The sequence below is a fragment of the Ictidomys tridecemlineatus genome, chromosome 13, assembly GCF_052094955.1.
Source record: "Ictidomys tridecemlineatus isolate mIctTri1 chromosome 13, mIctTri1.hap1, whole genome shotgun sequence".
Classification (NCBI taxonomy): Eukaryota; Metazoa; Chordata; class Mammalia; order Rodentia; family Sciuridae; genus Ictidomys; species Ictidomys tridecemlineatus.
Window position 1 is genome coordinate 75,271,455 of NC_135489.1, and position 26,862 is coordinate 75,298,316.

General features: G+C 31.3%; 1 pseudogene; it reads right to left on the reverse strand.

Moving 5' to 3' along the window:
• Positions 1-253: 253 nt before the first annotated feature.
• The window catches only part of LOC144369702 (cadherin-19-like), a 33,889-nt pseudogene continuing 7,280 nt past the window's right edge, over positions 254-26,862 (reverse strand).

Below are 26,862 nucleotides of genomic sequence, written 5' to 3' on the forward strand. Positions count from 1 at the left end.
CACTTTGAGAATTTGCCCTGGATATAATGGATCTTATCAGGAACATTGCAGTCATGAGGTGGCACTGGCTTGCACTAGCAATTGAGGTCTATTTATGTGCATCTCTTCCAACATTTTTCTTTAAGGACAATGTACTCAAGGACATTGGAAAACTACAAACGCACGCTCACCACGCTGCAGAAAGCCAGACCACACAACGCATTTAGATCAAATGGGCATTAGCACTTTGGGGATTTTTTTATGGTAAAAAGTCCTAATTGTTGGAGTGCACTGCAGAACCAAACATACATGCTAATCTTATAAATCGAGGTCCCAGCTCATTAAGGTAATCAAAATTTTCATCCTGGTCGGTGTCCGTTGACCCTAAGGAGCTCAGGGAGCTGGCCAAGGACCCCAGGCCCTTGAAGGCGTAGGTCTGAAGGGAGTCAAAGGGTGGGGCGCAGGGGTCCAAGTCCGCCTGGTCCAGCTTCTCCAGGATGAATTTCCTGAAGAGGGCGCTGTAGGGGCCCACCTGCAGAGACTGCCTGTAGAGGCTCCGGATCTCTGCGAGGTGGTCTTCCGAGCCCTGTGTTCCCGCATCACAGCGGTGCTTCTGACTCGGCAATGTCGAAAGCCTCTGTGTCTTCTCCACCTCCTTCATCATCGTAGCAGAAGATATTCTCTTCCAAGAAAGAGGATCTGCTTTCTTTGTTGTCTAAGCGCCAACATCAAAAATATAAAACCTGATGAAGAAAATGTATCAGAATATGAATGAACACACACAGAGCATAATGAACTCCACAATCCTGAGCTTGTTAAAAGCTCCAGACACAACCTTGATTTTGAAGATAACGTGACGGAAAGTAATTTAAAACTGGACTTGCAAAATGACATAAGGAAGAAGATAACAAACATTCTTGCTGATGACTTAGAGGGAAAACACTGTGAAAATAAATTGAACTGTTTTCTGTGAACAATTTAGAATTCAAATTTTACTTTTCTCAAATATTAAAATGGAACCAAGTAGATTAATAGAGCATTTTTCCAATCTGAATACACTTGGCAAACTTAGTGACAATGAGTCCGGTTAAAGTAAGTTCAGAACAGGACAGTTTGATATTCCACATTAAGGGGACATTCTGTGACATGATTATTTTCTAAGTTGGTATTTATTGACCACAAAATATATGTCAGTTTCTTCTAAAAATTTATATTTATTTATTGATTTAGTTCTTATTAAATTCACATATATGTTATATTCCTTTAAGATGAGAAAAGTAAAGGCTAAAAGCATTTAAATCACATCCCCAGAAAGACCCAGCTAGGAGACAGAAAGGTCATCTTCAAATTAAGAAAGTTGTTTCAGAGCCTGGGCCCCATGATACCACATTAATTTCAGAAACTCCAAACTATCTTGCATTTGAATCATAATACTGGTTTGTGCAGATCAATATTTATTACACAAAATAGTTTTAGCAAAATGTAGAAACAGAAGAATTTCAGAACACTTTAATTAGAAGAAAAACTGTGTGTGCATATGCAGGTGCATGCTTGTGTGTGAGTGTGTGTGTGTGTGTGTGTGTGTGTGTGTGTGTGTGTGCACATCTAACTAACTAACCTTTCTACATCCTTGGATTTACATATCTTTTCAGCACATCAGGGATAGGATTTGAAACACATATGAAGGGATGTTAGAATTTTCACAAAGATAAATATATTGGTACTATTTTATACAAAAAGAAAACAGTGAGGAGTCTCAGGTTAGTAAAATTAGAAATTAAAGATGAGGCATCATAACTGATATCAGAAAATAAAGGATAATAAAACATACTGTAAACTATCACAGACCAAGTAATTGGAATTAATAGATAAATTCCTAAAAATATATAGCTACCAACACTGTGCCAAGGAGAAACTGGAAATCAGGACAGAACAATAAGTAGTAAGCATATTGAATCAATAATCAAAATCCATATTAAAGTCTAGGACCTCATGGTTTCAATGCTGAATTCTACTGAACAACTGAAGAAGTAATTCCAGTAAATCTCAAAATCTTCTGAAAAATTAGGAGAGGGAATACTACCAGATTCATTTTATGAGGCTAATAACACTTTTTGATACTGAAACCAGACAAATATACTGCAAGAAAAGAAAACTACAGACCAACATCACTGATGAACATAGATGCAAAAATCCTCTAAAAGGGTTGGGGAAGCAGGTAGGACAGGGAAGGTGGCCATAACCACTGTTACTTCATAAGGTTCTATGAAGATAAAATTTTGTAACACATGCAGGGCATGAGGACAATTTTCTGGACAACAGAAGTGCCCAATTGTTCTTAGGTATTTTTATATCTTATATTTGTGCAATGCATATGTCAAAACATTTATAAACTGGCATACATACACATACTCTTAAAATTGAAGGATCAGTGATCTTTGGTTTGAAATGTGGATTTGCCCACTCTATTTTTCATTTATTCTATTTGGTTTAAAAAATTATAATACATTTAGAATAGCAGTTAAACCATACTGCTGTAACATAATTATATATTTATCATGTTACTTTAATAAGTGGAGATATGTTCAGTTCAGCACTACTTACCACATATTAACATAATGAAGATCAGAATAGCAATTATTACTTCGACCCTGAGTCCCAAGAAAAGCACGAGTTTCTTATCACTGCAGGTCTGTGTATTCCCACTGTCATCACAGTCACAGACATGTATGGTAAGTGTGTTTGTACTTGTAAGTGATGGGATCCTGTTGTCTGCAATTAAAATGGTTATGAAGAAGTTGGGCTCTTCTTGAAGGCTAAACCCACTTCTATTAGTCAAAATTGTACCTGTGTTATCTAAAACAAGATACCAAAATTTATCAACAACATAAAATAAATCAATCCATCTTGTGTATTAGAGCCACTACTATAGAGATATGATTAAATAAGTTCAAATAAAAGAGAAAATTTTTGATTAAAAGACAACTTGAAGGTTCCCTGAAAATTAATTAATGCTTTGACATTACCTAATTGTGAAATGAGATGAATTATTTAAATCAGTTTCAAAACGTTTTTGAGAAATATGGAAAATAAAAGCAGAGCAGAGCAAACATTTCTATAGCCACATATGAGCATTTATAGGCGTTACTAGCATTAATTTTATGCAGATGCTACCAGTTTTATTTGGATCAACTGCACTAACACTGCTTTTTCTAACATCTAGAGCCCTTTATTTTCATACATCTTAGAAATACATAGATTTTCTATTATATAACTATTAAAGCATGTGATCTCAAATAGTAGGTTTTCTAAATAGAAAAAAGAACTGATTTTACTTTTAGGGAAAGATAATAGTAGGATATCTGATTTTGACTTCACTCATTTTATTTTTAAAATTCAGAGAATCTTCAAACAATTTTTATCTAGAGAAGCCACTCAAAATATTAATGAAAATGGCCAACACATACTAAAAATGTAAAATTGTTTTTCCCCAAGTCCCAAAATATTCTGAATGATGTTTATCAATGTGATTCTTTGCATCTTAGATCTATATTTCCTCTGTATTTTTTTATTCAGAATAGTTTTGCAATACCTAAGTATGTTCTGAATCCATCAGTCTACTTTATAAGATGATAGTAAAGTGCAAATAAATGAAATCTTCTTGAAATGCATATGTAGTTAAAACTTTTTCCAAATCATCTTTTCAATGCTAAAAAGATAATGCTCTTGAAGTCCATAAAACCCATGAAATTTATGTATGAGGCAGATTTAAGTGGTGAGAAACAGTTCTCATCTTTTCAATTCAATGTGTTTTATTACCTTACTTGGGACTACAAACATTAAACCAAACTTGTATTCTTTAGGTTTTGCTATATTTATTTTGCCTCAGTAATATATTTTGAATTATTATAAAGATGTATAAGACATATTATATTTGATATTTGTGGGATTTTTTTCTAAATATATTTGAACTACTTTCACTAAGAATTTGATACAAATAAAATAGAGACATGTGTCTGTTCCCTCTCCCACCAAAGGCATCTCTGAATTGGAGACTAGACCTAGTGGTGGGGAGGAACGGCTCAGGTATCTGGTCATAGATATTGTGTGGCTTATATATTTGAGGTAAAAAGAAAGGTTTAAATAGAAATCTATATTATGGCCAAATATCTCTTCCTAAAGCAAATTTAAAAGGAGCAGAATGACCTTCTATAATTAATCCACTTCTACACAAAAGGAAGAGAAATTCTTTTTCTACCCAAAATCCTTCCAGAATATTTTATCCTTTGATTTATAAAATAATTTTGTTTAGAGGGAAAAGAAAAAAAAAAAATAAACGACTTTCATATATTTGTAACTCCTTATTGATGACTTTAAACATTTGTGAATCAAAAACAGCTCACCTCACAGTACACTAAGGGTATTTTCTCTTCAGAAAAATACTGAAGATTAAGATATGAATGAACAGCTAGGGTTGTGGCTCAGTGGTAGAGCACTTGCCTAGCACATGTGAGGCCCTGGTTTTGATCCTCAGCACCACATTAAAAATAAATAAGTGAAATAAAAGTATTGTGTCCAACTACAACTAAAAATATAAATGTAAAAAGAAAAAGATAACGAAGGAATCGAGAATCCAGGACTGCAATGAAGTTTGCCGGGTCAGACAGAAAAGTGCTTATAGCCACTGTGACTTTTAAAACCCACCTCTAATTTGAAAAAATGCAGTGAGAAGGAAGTGTGGCCAGTATTTTCAGAACTTGACTCTGAGGTTTTTTTTTTTTTTTACTTTTTTATTATTACTCTTTTGCTTTATTTCTTGACATTATGATATTAAAAGCAGTGTGAAAAACAATGCCTCAAGTTCCATTAAAATAAAAAAGTGATTTATGAAAAATGAGTCAAAAATCATTATGACTGAATGGTGTTACCTTGATTATCTCTGATTGTGAAACTTGAGTTGTTTGTGTCTTCTGCAGAGAGAGTGAAATAAAAATTGTGGTCTTCTATAGATTCATCTCTGTCTACTGCGCTGATGGTTTGAATCACCTACGAGAAGACAGGGATAGACTTTTATCATTGCTGTATTGATTCAGGGCAATTATCACTGCTATTATTATTTTCAGCTTTTATTAAGTAGTTTAGCCAAATAATTAGGGACACTACAGATGGGTAATTGTCAAATCATGGAGAAGATTAAAAATTTTCTTAGGCAACAATAATGTGTATGTTGTGATTTATAAAGAGGGTTATGACTTTATATAATACATTCTCATAAATGCATCATGTGGATTCCAGAAGCTAAATTTGTTGGAAGTTCTTCAAACATTGTTGCTATATTTTGACATCATCTTTTACCCTCCTTTTCTACATGTTCCCTTTCCTTCTTTCTTTACTTCCTTCTTTATTCTTACTTCTTCTGAAATCTAGTCATTATGACTTGCTGAATTTATACATTTCCTTTTTATACTGAGTTCAAAACGGGTAGAATTATTGTCTTACTAAAGTATTTGCTAAAGTAATGAGTTTTTTAATTGATTTGAGGGAATAAGGCATTTAAAGCTTAGGGGGAAAGTATATGATTTCCTTTGACCCATAAAGATTAGAGAAAAGCGTTTTCAATCAAAATATGTTCCACTATTTATCTCAGATAATAAAATGATGAAGTAATGCAGATATGAACACATCAGTTCTGAATTAATTCTTTTATTTCAAAACATGAATGTATCAGTAAAGTAGTTCATTATTGTCAAAAAAAGATATGCTTGTCAAAATAGCATAGTGAGATTGTGATTAATTCTGAAAATTGAAGTAAATTGAGTATAGAAGCTAGTGTTTTAAATTTTCTATAATTAAAGTGCTTTTAACAATGTGTCAGACAAAACCATCCTCAGTTGCATGATGGCAAATACAAATTTATGAAGCTATATTTCAAATAACAGATTTCTCTCTACATGCATGAAGAACATTGTGAGGCTAATGCAATTTGTCTATTTTTCTGCATTCATTTATATTTTTTTCATAACCTCCCTAAGTAAATAATAAATTTTTGATAACTAAGTAATACAATAAAAGAAAACATTTTCATTCAATCCATGTTTAAAGTAATAAATGCAAATGTTGAATCAGGATGGTACTTTAATTTCAAAATATCATATGCTTTTGTATAAGTTGTTTTGTGTAGGTTTTTGTGTAAGGAGAGGACAAATCCTAACAGTCTCATACTGTGAATCTCAGCTTTACTACTTGCAGGTTTTCTAAGTTTAAAAACTGTATACATGAACACTTTCAAATTCATCTTAAGGATCCTGTGCTTTAACTTATCAAATAATTTATTGCCCAATTGGCATATTTCTATTAAGTTTTCTTTGTGAAAACATTCTTTTGTTGATATTTGTACAGGGTGGTGTCCTAAGTGATATTAGTAATCTTATATGAATAGCAAGGTAAGATTGATGGCATACTCTAAAATTGATTTTTATGACATCATTTGATATCACATACACTCTAGATTTTTAGACACCAGATACTTTATCTTATCACCTGATGCTCCATATTGAACACAAACTTTTGAGTATACGGTGAAAATCTCCACTTTGAATATAAAGGCTTAAGAAGACTGCAGAGGCTTTGAATATATTTTGAATTACATTTAAAATACTATCCCAATTATAGTATTAGTAGACCGAGAGGACAAGGATTCAAAACTCTGTCTCCTTTCAACAAACATGATTACACTTCTATTTGCTTTATAAATTGAGCCTCAAATAAAATATGCTTTATTGGATTCCAGTACTTTAAAACATAAGAATCCAATCAGTCCATATGAGGAATCATTGATTCAATTGAATTAACCTTGAACACATGACATGTACACTTTTCATGAAAACAAAAAATCTCTAACAAAGGACAACACTAAAATTTCTTCACTGAGAATATTCATTTTTCCTTTCAAAATAACATTGAAAAGGACTTTGTGTTAATTTTTCAATAAAAGTCTAAGAAAATCCTGTTTGTTACATTGCCCAGAGGTCTAAATGATTTACTTACGTTGACTAACTTGGGACTCATTTCTGCCCTTCTATATTTATGAGAGAAGCAAAGACAAGTTGAAAAGTTAAGAACATACAACAAGTCACCAAGATTAAAAATACTAGAAATAGAGGCAATCGAATAATTCCAAATTACAACAAATGTCAAGAGCTCATACTTTTAATTTTCTCCTTTCTCTCTGGGTAGAATTTTGCCCCATGTCTTTCTCATATACTACATTCAATTTCCTATCTATAGTACTGTGAACTCTATGATGGAAATATATTGTGCCAGCCTAGAGAGTCTTTTAATAGGGATTCATCAATGGATTCAATGTTATCCTATATATTATTTCACCTAATCTTGCCATAACCCTTTTGAATAAATCCTGTTATTGACCCCATTTAAACTTGAGTTTTATGTAAGGAAAGGGCTGGCTCAGAATGACAATGCAATCTCATTCTCGGATGTTTTGAGATAATAGATTTACAGGAGGATTATCAGGCACATTGCTCTTTCCCTGGGTTTGCTACTGTCCTTACAGGTAGGATATAAAGTTACTGAAAAAAGAAATGGAACAGAGAAGGCCAACCAGGACATTTCTTACGTAAAAGACAGAGACATACAGAGAAATGTATAATATAACATTTATAATATACAGAGTAGATATAGACCAAAAATAATGGTTAAAAAGCAAGAAAATAATCTTAGGTTTCCTGTGAAAGACAGGGAAGTATTTTTAGGCCAGAAGTAGAGCAAGTGAACTAATTCTTGAGTAAAACATGAATTACTGGGGAAAGTTTCACCCAGACCAAATGCTAGCCCGTGAAAACCAAGAGGGCAGAGATATAATAGGTAGAAGTAAATGAGATTAACGTTTGTGGGTCAAAGATGGTCTAATATTGGCAGTTTCATAAGTTTCCGCTTAATTATTTGATGGAGTAAAAATAGTGTTTGACTCTGAAGATAATCATGGGAAGAAAGATAATCACTGCACTGTGTATTTTTCCAGAGAAGAGGCATACGTAGGACCACTTACTAAAATGTCACTCCTAGCTTCATTATCCTCGTTCAAAAAACACACATTTTTTGACAACTACACTAAGAAGCTGCTATTGTCTCCAACAATATATTTGACTCTGTTTCCTTTTCTTGCAGATCAGCTACCAATAAAACCTACTTCTAAAATAAGTCTAGGAGTAAATTGCTAAAGATTATAAAATATAAATTGAATAAATACACAGAAAATGAGCAATAATTTTCATAAATTAATTTTATAAAATGTACTTAGTAAGCAATGTTCCTCAGTACAAAGATGTCAAAGAAAAAGTAGGAATTGCAATAAATGAATGACATAGTTTTTTTTAATTTCATCTGCCTTTTTGATTATGTATATATTCTATTGATTTTTACCTTGCAGTAGGCTAAAGATGCAAATTCTTTCCCATTGTCAGAAAAAAAAACTATTCATAAATTTGAATTAGACCATCACCTTCTGTACTAATTTATTGGGAAAATGATTATAAAATAGACCCACTCTGACAAAAATAATCTATAGAACTCAAAAGAGTTTAAAAATATCTGTTCAAAAACTAAAAGTAAAAATTAATACAGTAATAGTTGAGCCAACAAGAAAATATGGACAGTAATGTTTTTGCTCTAGTTTTGCCTATTCAGCAGTTTACTGGGAAAACATTTTTGAGAAGTTAATGGTAGTATTACATTCTGGTCCTAGACAGAGACAGAGAAATACCCAATTTCCAAAAATGAATCTCACAAAATTGGATTACATACTTTTAATGGCAATTTTCTTGTAGAAATAAATCTATGTTCCATTAAAAATTATATATTATATATTCTTAAAGTTTTATCTCAATGTATAATTTCAATTCCCTTTAGGATAATTTCAAAATTTATAAATGTTGTACAAAATAAACATATGAATGAAAACTACTAAAGTACAAAAGTATCTGATTAATGTCTTGATATAATCATTTGATGCCTATTCCACTGGCAAGAACATGCCAAGTGCTTCCAGACCCTGGACACGCACTGTCTGTCCCTATAGTTCACATTCTAGTGGAGGAGAGAGAGAAACAGAACTACAAACCTGCAAAGTGTTGAGGAAGAACTTGAAATACATAAAACACCTAAAGTCCATAATGCTCAGAATAAATAGGGTCAGAGGACCTGGGATATAGACTGAAATTAGAAAACCTGCTACAGAGTGAGTCTTGTGTGCATCATGAAATGTTCTAAGATGGCATATTACAGAGTTTAAACTTCATACTGAAAATCGCAAGTTCTAAATTGGGGAAAATCATGATCACTCATTTTTATTTGGGGTCCTGTGACCCATGGAAATTAATTAGTTTTTGAAAAACTCTTTCTGAGCACATTTTTAAAGCAGGTATGAAAAAACTGTTGTCATGATACCAGGGACCCACTGATTGTTATTGAAGACTTCCTGATAAGAGATCCAAAAGGATGCTAACAATCAAAATCACAAGAATTATTTATAATAAGAAACATACAGAAATTAATGAAGTGTTTACATGAATTGAGAATACTCAACATAACTTCAGATGGAGACAGAGCTTGTGAATCCCACAATTTCCCCTTGGGTATGCTGTGCTTCACATGATGTCACCAAAACAATATTTTTTCTCCATTTCCAAAGGGACTATGTATTATTTTGACCATTGACCTACCACTGAAATATGATTGTCCAGGAAATTGTCTTCATGTGTACAGCCTTGATTAAAAAACTATAATTAAAAATATATAATTAAAATATAACTAAAATATAATTGATTAAAAAATTAGCACGCATTGCCATGTACATGGTGTGAGATAAAAAAAGCAAAGTTTGATATTACAGAAGCATCCCTTTTCATAACTATCTAAGAAGAATCCACTTCAGAAGAGATCTTACGTCCTGGGTAGTGTAGGATATGTGAGAAGAAAATAGAAATTGACATATGAAAAACAGGGAGGAAATGGAATCAGTGGAACTTGGTGATTTACTGCATCTGGAGAATGAACATAAGAGGAAGTAAGGATGATGTCCATATATCTTTCATGTGCATCTTGATGAGTGTTAATATTTTTGCTAGGAGTATTGAGAAAAGTTGAAAGCAAACAATATAAGCATAGTAATGTTTTTTAGTATATGATTTTAATCATTGATTTTAGCACTAGTTACAACAGTTCATTCTCATATTTATTATGTGTGAATAATAAATATGACTTATTTCAAGTCAAATAATAAAGTTGACTTATTTCATGGCAATGCAGAACTTTGGTTCAATTTTATCAAAGAGCTTTCTAGAATGCAACTTTTTGTGTTATTAATTGTTAGAGTCTGTAAACAAGTCTGGATGGCGCCTGGCAAAATGCCAGAGGGAGTGGTTTGTGAAGTAACGCCAGCGAGCCATTAAGTATGGAGATTCCTTATTGGTTGACTGCTGTATCTAGTTTATGTTAATTAGATAAGCTGTGTTGCATGTATAAATACCGATTTTATCCTACAATAAATGGCTCCTACTCCTGCTGTATCAATGTACACAAGTTGCTCATCACCCCCCGGCTATTTTGCTGTAGCTGGACTGAGGCAATTAATAAAATGATCATCAGTGAAATTAATAATATAATTACATAATGAAAAATTTTAATAGATTCAAAATATTAAGTTTTGCTACCCTTCTAAAAACATTATGTTTTTAGACATTACCTTTTAATTCTTCAGACCTTGTTCTTAATAATAATTTACATATTGTTACAACCATATTTGTAATACTATTTGTGTTGAAATTAATATGTGCAAATGTCTATTTTTTTTATTTCTTTTTCCATAAGTAAAGCTACTTAAAATGGTTTGGAGAGCTGGAGTTGTGGTTCAACAGTAGAGTTCTCTCCTAGCACGTATGATGCACTGGGTTTGATACTCAGCACCACATAAAAATAAATAACAAAATAAAGGTATTGTGTTCAACTACAACTAAAAAACATATATTAAAAAAAAATAGGCTGGAGATCCTTTCTTTATTTTGGGAAAGTTTAAATCCTATGATGATATTTGTAACTTATAATTTTGAACATATTCATGTTTGCAATTCTCTTGACTAAGATATCTCTTAGGATTTTATATCACATGCTCTAATAATCTTAATGGTCATTGCTTTAATTCACTCTCCTTTGGTTTTTTACAGCATTACTTGAATATTTTATTTTGTTTCATTTCAACCTAATGATTCTCTGAACTGTGTATTTTGAAATAGGTATAGATTCATAGGAAATTGCAAAAATAATCCATAGGATCTCTTAAACACTTCATTCAACTCTTACTAAAGGGTGGCATCAGATATAACCTCAGCACACAATTAACCTTACATCCTTCCACTCAAACAGTGGAAGCCAATCTCAATGATGCTAAAGAGGAACTCACAACTTTTCATTTGCATTGTAAATAGCGGATACCCTCACACATCTGGCTAAAGACATGAACCTGGGTCTGCTGCCCTCTGCAGTCCACGCAGTCAGTGCTGCTTCTATGCAATGCCAGCGCACCTGGCAGCACATTCTGGTCTTCACAGAAGGGAACAGGCTTCCTGCTAAGAACTTGGAGACACAGTCTCATCACAATCTTGAAAGAACAAGTTTCACTATCCAAAGAATTTTCCCTTAATTATTTGTGAATACAAGTTTTAAAAATTTGATAATCTTGATATTAACATTAAGGTAATCAGGGAAAATTGATTTTCTAGGATGATTTATTGATTGTTGTAGAATCTAATTGCCTCAAATTGTGTTACTTCAAGACTCATTAATCTGGTTGCTCTATTAATTTAGAAGCCAATTTGAAATATATTCTACTTTTTATTGGATTTAAGGTGCTTTATTATGTGAATGGCATTCAAAAACACTTCTTACTTTGGATAATATTCCTAAATTAAGAAAGATCAACTTTTTATACAAATTACATTTTACACAAGTTTTATATACTTTGATGGTAGCAGGATACAAAATCAATTTATTAAAATACTCAATCCCCATGCTATTAACAATAAAAATTCTGATGTAATAGGATATACAGCCATATAACTCTTAATAACAGGGACTTGTGAGAAATGGGTTGTCAGGGCATTAACCCCTGGGGCATTATGATGGAGTACTCTCATACCTACGAGGTGGAACAGCAGACCACACACCTAGGTGCCATGGGTCTAGCATCACCTATGTTGTCCCACTCTAACTGAAACAATGTTAGATAGTTCATCACTGTGTAATAGAATATAATTTCTAGACCTTACAAAAGTAAATAATATGTTGATTTCTGTCAATACATTTCATGAACAATAAATTGTTCATATATTACTATCTAAATGTAGGAGGGAGAAAGAGATTAATAGCATGTTTGTAAGATTTTAGTGGCTCTTTCAAAGGCTATTTTGTTATTTAGTGTTTGGTTTTTATTTTACTTGCGGAAAACCTAGTCAGAACATTTCAAAACAAAAATCTGAACTCAAGTTAGTCTGAATCTACTATTAACCTCTAAAGAAACACATGAAAGGAACAAGGACAATCTTGTTGACATCATAGCACTAATGCCTAGATTATGAAAATAAGGCTTTTCAATGAACACGAAATACAGTCCTTGTTGTCATGTACAGTGGTAGCACTTAAATCACCTGCACATGGATTTCAGTCCATCACCTGTAGTGCAGCGGGAGGGAGACATATTTAGGTTTCCCTTTGGTTTTGAGTGGAGTAACATTCTTTCAGATACTTATAAAACTGAGATAATTTGAGAGTGACATCTGAAAGTCCCCCTCATGATTATTTGATGATGTCTCTCCTTCCTCCTTAAAGTAAATTGATTGTAAAATAAGGCTGATCCATGTGACATTTTGAGTTTGAATTATGATTATTCCAGACAAGAGGTGAGAATTAAACTGACTCTTGACCTCAACATCATGAATATAATTCTTTCTACAAATCAATAGAGAAAACCCTTATTTTCATGTTTGTTTTCCACTATGAAAATAATTTAAGGATAGCTATTAAGATTACTATGGCAAAAATAGTTACAATTAACTCCCCTCTTGGAGACAAGTACATAGGACAGGCTTCACTTAATCCATTGTAAATTATGTGGAGTTGGAAAGTCAAACCTTTTTGAGGCATGGTATAATCATCTGTAAACTAGAAAAAAGCATGCTCTTTTATGGATATTCCTGTGTAACTTTACATTTAAACTTTCATCAGAGTACAGGAGAACTCTTATGTCCTTAAATTCAAAACCCTCCTTTCTTAGTAGGGTTTAATCTTGGCTATACCTTTATAGTATGTTGTACCAAACATTAGTATTTGAATTTTCTTTTGAAAAGTTCTACCAAGATGTAGAGGTTGATATTCTAAGTTTTTTTTTTTCCTTTTTCTTTGTTTTCATTCTTACAAGTGTTCCAATGGATAAAGAAAGAATAATTAACTTATTTTAATTAAAAAAATGTTAATTCTTTTTTCAATTACTATATGGGTACATTGCAAATTTTTTAAAAGTTAAGACACTATGGAAACAGTGATATATGTTTTGAACGTTGTCAAGATATTTCATCATTAAAACAATTATTTCATCATTGCTCACAATTTTTTTCAAATGTGCTTCTAAAGAGTTATAACATTTCAAAACTTGTACTATGAAAGGCCTACCAGAATGGTAAAAATGAAATAAATTTTCACCATAATATTCTTCTTTTAATTGTGTTGCTCCTAGTATTAATTTAACTCTCAAAGAGATTTAAAAAAAGACTGACACACTATCATTTTAGTTTGATTTGAGTTTTCATTGTAAGAAGTTAAAACTTCAGAATTTTTTTATTTTATCATAAGCACAGGGAAAAGAAAACTGAGAGGGGAAGATATTTCACAAATTTTAAGTCAATCAGAATATGAATACCAAAGTAGAAACTAACACTGTAGGCTCAGGATACTGGTAAAGTTTACCATGAAAGCAAAGATGCAGATTATGAGACTTCAGGTGAAGTTATACCATTTAACTTTTCTCAAATTAAAAATTGTATCTTATCCATATAATTATACTGAGTTAAACAGTATAATTATATGGATAAGATACAATTTAGTGATCATCCTATAAGTCTTTAAACAAGAAGGATTTCATTACAAAATATCTTGTTTTGAGCCATTCTGTTTTGCTAAACATAAGTGGGATATTAACTTCAGTCTATGGCCCAAAGCCACCGATGAGCATGGTGTCCCTGTCACTAAGTGGTACCCTCATTCTCAAAAAAATGTGATTACTCCTATTTATATAAATACACTGACTTCTGAGTTGTAGCTTATGAACCAGAATCTTGGAAAAGAATGTGTCAACCACTCAGGTGGTAGAGATACACATGAACTCCAATGCAATGAAAAAGGAAAACCCAATCTATCAAATGTATATTTCTCATTTACACATGGTGCAAAAGTAGAAAAGGGTTACTATTAACATAGCTATTAATAATTTTATTGTAAACAACAATAGAGGAGTTATAATAAAAAATACAGTGTGGTCCTTAGAATCACCTATCTTTAGTCAACAAATATTTATCAGCCAAATCTAATACTCTGGCCTAGACCCCAAGCCTCCAATGTGTAAGTTGTGCTGTCTTCCCAAGTCTTCTGCTCAGTGATCTTGGCTCAGCTGAAAGCACTGAAAATGCAGTCTTACTTGGTAAATGACTTACCATCTGGGGCATCATAGTTATATAGAAAAATGAAGTATATTAAACCACTTTTTAAAATTTTTAGAGTTTTTCTTATAAAGGTGACAATTTAAATACATTCACAGCTATTATGAAATTATTGCCATATAAGTTATATATTTTAAAATCCTAACATACTGCATATTTCAAAAAACTAGAAAAAAATCTTGTCATTTTCACCATGAAGAAATAATAAATGTTTGAAGACATATGTGTTTAACCTAATTGAAGCATAATATGATATTAATTAATAAGCACATTTTTGTACAATGAATCAAAATGCATTCTACTGTCATATATACCTAACTAAAATAAATAAATAAATTAATAATAATAATAATAAAAGACACAGACCACCAAACTACCAGCATGTAAACTACAAAAAGTTGCCTTTAAAACATGCTCTAGTATTTCAAAATAGTTAATAGATACTCTTTTATTCTTAATGTTATTGGGAAAATATATTAAAAACACATATTAAAAACAAAACTAGTTAAAGTGATTTTTCGAAGCTCATTAATATATTTGTCTTTCTGTTCAAGAAATCAGATGTGTTTAAAATGTTTGAAAACATCAAAATTTATGTACAGCATATAAATTACAAGTGAAATAATCCACTTATAATATAAATTTTTTAAAAATTATGTAAGCCTAGTTTCCTTGGGAATTGTGAGTTCCAGTACATTTGCATTCTTTTCTTATTTTATTTTAATGATCTCTACCAGTCTACACATATGTCCCTGATGTCTAAATTTGTTAAATTTTATATTTCTGGGCAGTATAGCACAAGGGAGAAACTCAGAACTTTTATATCTTACACTTTCTCAAAAACTATGGTTTTTAACCCATAAAAATGAATAAATTTAAAAGGTTATTTGCATATTTATAATCATGTATTTTTAAAAAATATATGCTTAAAATTACAAGATTTCAGATTTTCAGGATAAAATGGTTCAAGCATAAACATAATTGAACATAGTTCACTTAACAGTTTAAAAATCATTGACAATTTCCAGTATCTTATGGTTGAAAAATGAATAACAATTATGATGTACCTATGTCTTAAGATATTCCTATCTGCTACTGTATTAGAAAATTAAAAGTAAAACATAAGGTTGGTTACTACTCCTGATTGGTAAAAAAATGTAATTCCTGCTTTTGTAAAATACAAAGGGTCTCCAATTCCCTTCATTGAGAAATTTAATGTCATTTAGAATATATTGATTTCTGTATTTCTGAAAATAAGACTATAAAATTTTTGGGAATTAGGGGCCATTTGAAAAACAAGCTATGGTATGTATCATACAGAGTGCCCTACAGAGTGTCTTTAGAAATTTTTAAAATAAAATAATCTTTGTTTTTAGAAATTGTTTAAATAAAAAGAAACATATACTATTATGTTTAGCACAAAACAGAAACATGTAATTAAGATAATTAAAGTGTCTATGAGAGCATTTCAAAGTGGGATAAGTATATAAAAAAATCTATGTACAGCATATAAAATAGTAATCATGTCTAATATGTGAAATATAGAATCACTATAGTATAATATATATATATATAATATCATATGAATATTAGTATTATATGTGATATAGTCATTATGTATAGTATATAAAACAGTGATGTGTTACTCAGACTTCGGTAATTTAGGAAGCTTTCTTACCTGACCAGAGTCTGCATTTTCACACACATAAGTCTTATAGTATTTAGAGAACTCAGGAGCATGATCATTGACATTTAGAAGTTGTACATACACAGGAACTGAAGAAATCTGTTGAACATTGTCTATGAGTTGAATAATATACAATGAAAAAATAAGTATAATAATGTCTTATAATCATGAAAAATTGCCTTCAAGACTACACAGTATATTTCTTTTTTTTTTTTCACTTGAAAAACCAAAGAGCCAGATCTCTGTATGAGGACAGGATCTGCAAATGATTCATGTATTTTTCAACAATATAGCTAAGGAAAATTTCTGTTTCACACCTTCTCCTCAAGCAATATTTACTAAGTGTCTTTCACTGGATGTTGGTCATAGTGGGAAAATAGTAGGTATAAGGTCAGCTTGCTTCATTCCTGTAATTGCTGTTAGTATTTATATAAACACACCTAATTCTGATGAATGTAGGTATTGTTAATTTCCCTGATTTCACTGAAAGAAGATTGAGAAACCATTTACCATTCAGCATTGCCTGAGATTTCAGTTAATGTAGAAATATTTGTATAAGAATATACAAGGCAATCTGGGCACAGTAGTGTATGATGTAATCCTGGGAGGCTGAGGCAGGAGGATTGCAAGTTCAAAGCCAGCCTGAGCAACTTATCGATGCTCTAAGCAACTGAGCAAGACCTTATCTCTAAATAAAATATAAAAAGTGCTGGGGATGAAGTTCAGTGGTTAAGCGCCTCTAGGTTCAATCCCCAAAATATATACCAATCAATTCTCTTAATCATTAAAATTTAGGTGCACCTTTTAAAAACAAAAATTGTTTTGTTTAAATAGAATGTTCCACAATGTACAATAATTTTAAAATTATATTTTATTTTAAAAATAAATATAATATTTTAAAAATATTGATACTTTATTTCAGATGATCAATTTCAACATTGATGATTTTGTATATAAATTATATGTCTACTTTTATTAAATCTCATGTTTTAATTTTTTCCCTTAAATTCAACTTGAAGCCTTACTGTTTTTCTCAGGAGAATTCAAACATTTCCAATTCTTTTCCTTTGTTCTTATGTTATCTGCATTTATATTCCTTATTTTCAAATATATAAGTATAACTGAAAAATAAATGTATTTTGGTTTTATTGTTTCAAGAAAATTTTTTTTTCTTTTCTTTTTTTCCTCCTGGTATCACAATTGAATCCAAGGGAGCTTAATCACTGAGCCACATCCCCAGCCAAGACAATTGTTTTGTAAGAGATTTTCTAGCATATTTTGGAAAGACAAGCCCAAAGTCTTTAAAACATATTTGGTATTTAATTGTTTTTTTTAAATCCCTTGAATCATTTTAGTATTACTAGATACATGTTTCACTCACTTGAGAACATAGGAGAAACAACACATTGGAGAGAAATGAGACACCTCAGAGAGTAGTGACAGGAATTTGGCTAAATGTTCTCATAGATTGTTCAAGTTTGGTTCTAAGGAAGCCACACAATGGGGGCTAATTGAGACCCTACATTTGAGTCATTCATACAAATAAAAGCATTTAAATATAATTGTCTTGCAAGTTTAAAAATGGAAAAATGTGACTGGTGAGGAGTATAGTGTTTATAGTTAATTTAAAAACACTGAGTGAAACACGTACTTTCTTTCATTTGCTCTATTAATATGGGAAAATGTAGCATAGGATTAAGACAACAGGCTTTGGAATCTGATATAATTGTGATTGTTCTATCCATTTATCACTGAGGGTGGGAAAGCAAATTACAGAGGCTGCAGTTTTGTGTGTGTGTGTATGTGTGTGTGTGTGTTTGTGTGTGTGTGTGTGAAATTCAAATAATATTGACCTCAAATTTTACTGTGAATTTTAAAATTATGTTACATAAAATAGTTTAACAAATCGCTGAGATGTTAATCTGTAAAATACTTAATAAAATGTTTATAATATGCAGTTTCACAGAACTCAATCTTTTTAGCCACAAACTATAATTTTTATAAATTAATATGTGAAAATGTGATTCAGAAGTGACAAGATGAAGACATTTTCCCTGATGTGCCTCAAATGATTCCCAGTTTCTGCTATCATTGCTGTTTGGTTATTTTCTTCAACATACACAGCATTGTAATATCTATAGTTTCTAGTGTGAGCCATTGGAATATGCCATCTTTTAAACTATAAATTTTATGTTCTATTAACTGAATAATGTACATTACCACACACATATGTAAACATGTGAATTATGCAGAGCATATGGAGCTATTTCTTAATGCTGTAGGGGCTGTGGATCAGTTGTGGAACCAATGCAGCTTAGGAGCTGAAGTCTTGTCTGAGTACCTGCATTGTACTGGGCTGGTCTTTAAATATTTTAATATCACCCTTGAACAGAATATATGATGACATAATTATAGTGTTGATCAGATTATGCACTTTATTCATAGTACATATGTAAACATACAAGTGTTGAAGTAACGACTTTTGTGGATAGCAGGTATCTTATAACTCAAAGATACGTATTATTGTTTTTGTTTTGTTTTACAATGCTGAACCAAAAAATGCTTAGATAATTTTCCTATAGGGATCTTCTATCATAGAAAGGCATTTGTCTGATAAAAAAGTAATTATATAGCTAATTTGATAGTATATAATTAAATTATCTGGAAATTTTTGTTGCATTCATTTATTTTTTGATTCTTTTTATTCATACAAGATTAGAGCATTTTATATCAAAAAGTACAAACTATAAATTTTAAAGAGTTTACCTTCTAGTAATTCACATTATGGTACATCTAAGTTAAGAAAAGAAATTATATATTCTTATAAGCATTATATTAACATACAAAATAAGCTTGAATACAAAACATTTCTATACATTCAATAAATTTTGATCATCTAATAGCTGAGAGCAATTTTATAGATAAACATTTTTTGAGGAATCTAGTCTTCCTTCGACCTGATTTGGATTCTTTTTTTTTTTTTTTTTACAATAGCTTTGTAGAGAGTGACATTATGAATGATTTGTTCTCAGAAATAAATACGCATTGAATAAAAGCTTCTTGCTCTCGGAATAAACACCTTTGTGCTTCCTGACAGGAAAAGCCTTGGCATTTCTTCTGCAGCAGCAGGCATTTGTTCCATTGTAACATTTGCTCCTCGTCCTTTATTGTTTAGTTAGACAGAAAATTCAAATCCTGACCCAAGTCCTGCTGCAACATTTCTGCAGAGTTATTCAACATATTGCAAAAAAAAAAAAAAAAAAAAAAAACATGTGAGAGCACTTTCCACTCTGCCATATCACCTGCAGCTGTTCAATAACATGAGGAATAAGGTAGACTAAGGTTTAAAGCCTCAAAGGAATACAAAAAAAGTGAATAAGATTGTTAAAATTCTATGTAAAATCGATTATAAGAAAGGAGGATGCCTTCTAGAACATCTCAAATTCACAGCTTCACTCCTGTGCTGTACTACAGTATTACACTAAATTCATGTACCAAATAATGGCGATGATTTTGACAGTCTTTCCTATTGTGTTGTATTTATTCCTTTATGCTTTATGTCAGATGATTGAATAACTGATTCACTCATAATGTTATGGACACTATTCAAATGGTAAATTGGTATTATTTTACCCACTTTTATACCTTAACAATGAAATCATCTGCTTTTCGCTGAAACAAACAAGCAGACAACTGGTCATTAATGATTAGTAAGATCTGACCATCAGTTCAACTGCAAATGTAAGTTTAGTTAAAAAAGGGACCACTCTTTTTGGGATATGCAGACAGGTGATGAATATGATTTGTATCCTCCATATTCTGTACTATAATAATATTGAACTATGATTTATGTTAAATGTCTAAATTCTAAAAGAATTAACACTGACATTTTATCCTAAACACAGGTAAAAATGGAGGCATTTCTTATCTGCTTTCTGGAAGAGTTACTTGTGAACTGATAGACTAAGCTAGTTATGTTTGAACTAAACAAATATAAATCATTATAAACCTAAAACTTTAGTTCAGATCTTATAATTTTACTATTATTTTCATAAAGCAGTATATAAAACTAATTACATACTTCTCTAAATTGACAATCTGGGGAACCAATACCATGAATTGAGTTTGCTACCTGAAACTGTCTTTTCAGATGAATGTTTTTAGAAATTACATAAGATTTTCCTTTTTTAATTAAAATGATAATATAAAAATAAACTCACACAGAATATATGTTCAAAAACTTGTAGAAATATGTTTTTAGTTTTTATTTATTGAAATGAAAATATTTTAATGCATATGATTGTCAGGGCATAAAATTTCAAGTTTTATATGTTGTGTTTTCCTCCAAATTATCTTTGCATTAAACATTATTTATTGTTATATAATAAGTAAAAACAGTTTAGAAAATACTTAGTCATAACATTTTAAGAAAGCTTTAATAGAAATGAATACATAATAATTTATGACCAAATAATATATATGTATGTAACCTTACATATCAAACATCATTTAACTACAAATTTCAACAACATTTAAAAATAGCTCTGTCCTCAGGTGTAGGGATAATGCAATGTCATTAAGACCACCGTGATGAAATATACGGTTTCCAAATTAGTACTTACATCTTTCTGTGGCTGTGACACTTAGGTTGTACCATGTGTTGATCTCCCGGTCAAGTGTGCTAGTGACAATGATTGTGCCATTGTCACTGATAGTGAACTCTTTACTTCCAGTAATAGAATATCTGTACCAAGAGAAAAGACCCCCCTTGTATCATCATATTTGCTGTATCACATTGATATATAACATGGTTTTATGCCACCAGGTAAATTATTAAAAGCATATTCTGCATAGCTTATGAGATGCCGATTTTAAAAATGGCACATCCACATATTTAGTGAACTCCACAGTCATAGGAAAAAGAAACTAATACAGCTTTACATTTAAACTGGTGTATGCTAAATCTAAACAAGCATAACTCATTATCAAACCCAAGAGAGGATTTTAATATGTAAATGACATGGTTAAAAAGAAATACCTTGCCCTCCCCTGCAAAAAAATTTTGTGAGATACAGAGAAGTAAAAGTAAGTAGCAGAAATGAGTGACTGTGAACCTTTTCTTTTTTTCTTTCTTTCCTACACTAGATCTACTGCGTGAGAATCTGTGTATGATATTATAATTACTTAATTACTATCATACAAAAGTTACTTTTGTCCATTTAAATAAAAAAATTCAATAGGACTTGATAAAAATGACTTCTTTTAAGTAGCAGATTGACCTTTCATTTTGTTCCAGAATTATATAATATTTCAAGTTCCAGAAATATCCTAGATCCACTGTCCTTTACTTTGGGGATGCACATATTGATTAATGTACAATTGAGCACACATGAAAGGAAGTCAAGTTGCAAAATACGTCATGCGAAAGTCTGCAAAATTATCTCAAATCTACAATTAAAGAAGCCTTGAAGTTCTCGGCATGTCTCATCAGCTTGCAAATGATGAATAATGAAAAGTAAAGTAAAATACCATGTGGTTTCAATGACGGCTTCTCACTGTGCATATATTCCTGAATATTTCCATGAGACTTCAGTGAGATTTGCCAAAATTGTGGCAAAGATGAGAATAATTTAATCTTGAATTGACAGATTTCTAAAAATATTTTACTAATTTTTATCATGGTGTTAAAGAAAGAATTAAAATAGAAATTAGAATGAAGACATAGAGGAGTTCAGTTTTAAATATATTTAAACATTCATAAGCATTTTATTTGAATAGCTACAAGTGATCATATTTCCCACTGAATATATTTGTCAGCAAAATTAAAGAGGATTTTAACAGTTGACATTTTGTATTAAATATCCCATTTTGTTTCTGGAAACACCACTGCAACTAAAACCCACTAAAAGTTTGATAAGGAGTTATACATTCTTTTAAATTAGTAGATAATGAATAGATGTAGATCCCATTGACAAATTAAAATGGAATAAAATCATATTTGATCCCCTAGGAAGATTGGATAATAGTATGTGATTTAAGCAATAATATATAATATGAATTATTTTCCTTATTTTTTTCTAGAGCCACCAATTCTGATTATATAGATTTTTTTCTTTCTCACATCATCTTCACCAGATGAAATCTCTTTGGCCTTGAGATAAATTGCAGCTAATCAAATTTTATATGTGCATTCATTTTCCTTTTACAACATTTTTTAAATTAGGAGAAAACATCAGAAAACTAATCAATAGTAAATTATTTTATTTTGGTTTGTACTATCCTCCTCTCAGTTACACTGGCAATGTTCTCACTAATTCAATTAAATGCATATTTTTAAATAACTTAAGTCTCATAGGACTGTTCTCAAAAGTACAAATTTTCCCTTATGCCTCTCAACCAGATTCTGCGTCTAAATTGTTGTGTATGACCATAATGTTATTATTATTTCAAGATAAATTAAATGCTCTACTTTTATTAAATAAAATACAAACTGTAGTATTGGATTTCACCAGTCACTCCACTAATGTTCTTTTCCCTTATTCATAGTCCTGTCTGGGATTATGTAGTGCATTTTTTTTCCATGTCACTTTAGTCCCCTCCATAGTGTATCAATGTCCTTGTTTGGTATGCCCTTTAGTGTATGGGAAAATATTAGTTAGTGATTTTATACAGTGCCTCTCAAATGTCGGTGTCTGTCTGAGGCTTTCTCATGATCAGATAAAATGAGCCTGAAAGTTACAGAGGTATCAATCTTGTCTTAGTAATTGTAATATTAGCTGTGACTCTTGATCAAAGTATCTGCCAGGTTTCTTCACTGTAAAACTACTATGTTTTTGTAATTATTAAAGATCTCAGGAAGATATTCTGAAAACATTTGGCTTCTTTTTATATATTAACCTACTGATTTCAGTATCCATGTACAAATAATGACCACAATATTACCACTTTATTTTGCTAATGTTGATATCTATTTCTTTGATTATACATTTATTAATTAAAATTATTTTACAAGTGATTAAAAATGTGCTTCTTTATTTATCTTCATTAGTATCTATTCATAAGAATTGTTTCCAATGATTCAAACCAAAACTCATCATACAAACCAAATATTTTAATTCATTTTTTGTTCAAATACTCAGTTTTGGACATTAGGTATTAATTACAGCATGGTTCCTTGGCCGTTTCAACACACTCCTATTCTTCCATTCTTTTATGGCTTCTTCCTTACATTTTTAGAACCACAATGTTCTCCCTGTAATAACTGTGGATTCAACCAGTTCTCCAGTCAGTTTCATTTCTTTTGATTGAAGAAGAGTATTTTAAGCAAGATGTAGGTGCAACAGTCTCCATTACTTCTTGTGATTCTTTTATTTTAAGCCCCCTGAGTAAATATCCAAGAGCAAATATATGTATGCATATCTGTGGTAAAAAACAAACCTACCTTTATTATCATATATATTATATATACATATATAGAGAGACAGTTATTCCTTCACATATGTGGGTTCATGTCAGTGTAGTCAACCAACTATGTATCAAATGCATTTGGAAAATGTGTATTTGTACTGAGTATGTACAAGTTTTTCATTATTTTCTAAACAACACAGATAACAACTATTTAAGTAACATTTACATTGTATAAGGTATTATAAGTAATTAAGAGATGACTTAAATAATATCAGAGAACTACTAACTGAGTGACTTATTAATGTAAAGCTGACATTCTAGACTGACTTACATTTATTTAAATGCAATGTGAGGTAAGCACTTTATCACTGAGCTACAACTCCAGCTGCCCATTCTTAAATTATTATATATGATTTATTCTGAAATGTAAGAAATAATCCTAGGTGTTAATATTTCAATGAATGAGACTTCTTGAAAATAAAATATTAAAATAAAGCAGACATAATAGAATTATTTAAAGGAATTTTAGGTTCCTTTAGAAGTATACAGCAAGTTACTTAACAGCTTGCATTTTGAGACTATACTTTTATTTAAAGTGGGAGAATAGTTACTTATAAGTTGTGAATATATTACTCTTTACTTTTGTTTTCTTTGTTCTTTTATTTTTTAGAGTGAATGTAATGATTTAACTGTAGTTCTTTCCTTATGGAAACATTTTTAAAAATAATTGATTTGATTGTACAAATTAAAGTTCCCAACAATTAATCAAGAGAAAACAATGACATTAACATACACTTCAAAACAGATGCTTCAGAATTAAATATTATTGAGTTTATATTAAACCACCAGGTTTTAAAATTATAAAACAAAAGAATATTTTCTACCATCAGTACTCAGTCTTTGCAGTTTATTTCACATTCAAAAATATTTTTTTCAGCATGAATTCTTAACAAGTCCATATTCTAGTAACTGGGATACAACAAGGTAAAATATATAGAATGATGCTTCCCTCTGCTCATATTAGCAGGAATGAAGCATACAATAAACTGGATACTAACAAGTACTCTGGCTATGTTGTGGTGGATAGTTTTAAATTTTGATGAAGTGGAAAGAACTCACTGTTTATATGGCTCTTGGTTAAGAATTTAAATAGGGGAAGAAATATATGAGGACAGAGAAGATGAAAATCCATGTTGATTGCCTGAAGTTGGTTTTCCAGAAAGCAAAGGATAGAGTGACATAGATGAGGTCTCAGAGGTCCTTAACAGGATTGAATGGTGTCAGATCATTTAGGAATGCTAGGACCCATTAGGTGATACTAAGGGTGCTGACTTTTCATCTGTGAGATGGGAAGGCATAGAACTGATAAGATATGACATGCAAGATCATGAGAGCTGTGTTGAAATAAACTGAAGGAGGAAGATGGTGAAACTCGAGGGTTAGGTGAGAGCTTATTGCAATAACAGAGACTGATTAAGACAGCAGCATGATCCAATGTGGTTGGAAGGAGCAGGTGAGAAGCATCCAGATTGTTTTGAAAGTGAGAAATGAACAATACCTGCAAAAGATTGAGTTTTTGGTTTGAGAAAGAGAAAAGGACTTCTAAACCTTAACAGAATCTTCTCCTCTTAAAAGTTGAGTGTGTGTGTATGTGTCTTTGCTCACAGAAAATAAAAATCAGAAGGTATCAGCAAATGTATAGAACTGATCATCAACTCAGCTGAGTAGAAATTAAAATTGAACTGGATTTGGCCCAGTTCAATCTGAGTTGGATCATTAATTCTTCACACCCAGTGGTGTTTGAACTGAATAAATGAGATTTAAGCTTGAGCAATATGGAGCCTGGATTTGTTAATAATTGAGATAAGAAAATCTGTAGGAATAAGAGGAATAGCAGGCAAATGAGATCAGAAGCTGAATAAAGAGAATGTTAGCTTTTAAATGTGTATAACATGTACAAATGAAGATGCTGAGTAGGAAGCTTGATGTCTACCTGTGGAGTTCAAGAGAAAATTCAGAATGGACATGTAGACTTGGATGTTGTCAGGCCCAGCAGCAGTCTTTAAAGCCACAGGGTTAATAGCATCAAGGATTAAGGGTTTTGGGAAAATAAGTCCAATGACTTGATCCGGAAATATATCAAAGTTTAAACTATGTAGAGACTGAAAGTCTGAAGACTGGGAAAAGACCAAAAACCTAACCAATAAAAAATAAAAAGAAAAGGCATGGAGGATGTTACAATGAGCATTCAAATTGTGTCAAAAAGGAATTTTTCAGATCCATGATACTATTATGGAACCACTGCCATTCTTCATTGTTGACCAAAACATTTTTTGATACATAAATGTTTTGCTTGACAAGTCAGAAGATTTGAGAACCCTAATCCGGACAAGAATTTGCTAAGTTGAGCAGCATCGACATGATTTAGACCTGTGCATTTAGTGTGTACATGCACACTAACAAACCATTCTCCCATATACAACTAATGATTGCGAAACCTGATATGTAAAAATAGATTTAAATGTTGCTAACTTGCTGTGGTTTACTGATTATTCTACTGGAAGGAAATGAGTGAAAGTGACTTCTGTTGAGCCATCAACATAAATATGATTTCACTGGACATTGGGGCATGGGGCAAGTCAGAGAGAAAGTGAGAGAAGAAGAAGATGAAGCAATCAACAGTTTTGTTTCATTTTTCAACAGTCAATAATTAGGACATCATGCTCTGGTTGAATATGTGTGAATAGATACAAACACACATACACAATTTTACTTGCTTCTTCTTTGTTCTATGTTTAATCATAATTTCTTCTTACGAGAGTTGCTCATGCTTTCTGGAAATGTTTGTAAATGTATTTGTGTAGCTAAAACAGAGTTTCCTCAAAAAGATATTTCCTTAAAAAAAGAATTTTCATACAATCTACCTTACATTTATTACTTGAGCGATCAAAGCAAGTATCTTATTCTTGAAACAAAATTGCACAATAAAAATAGTCATTTAAATTA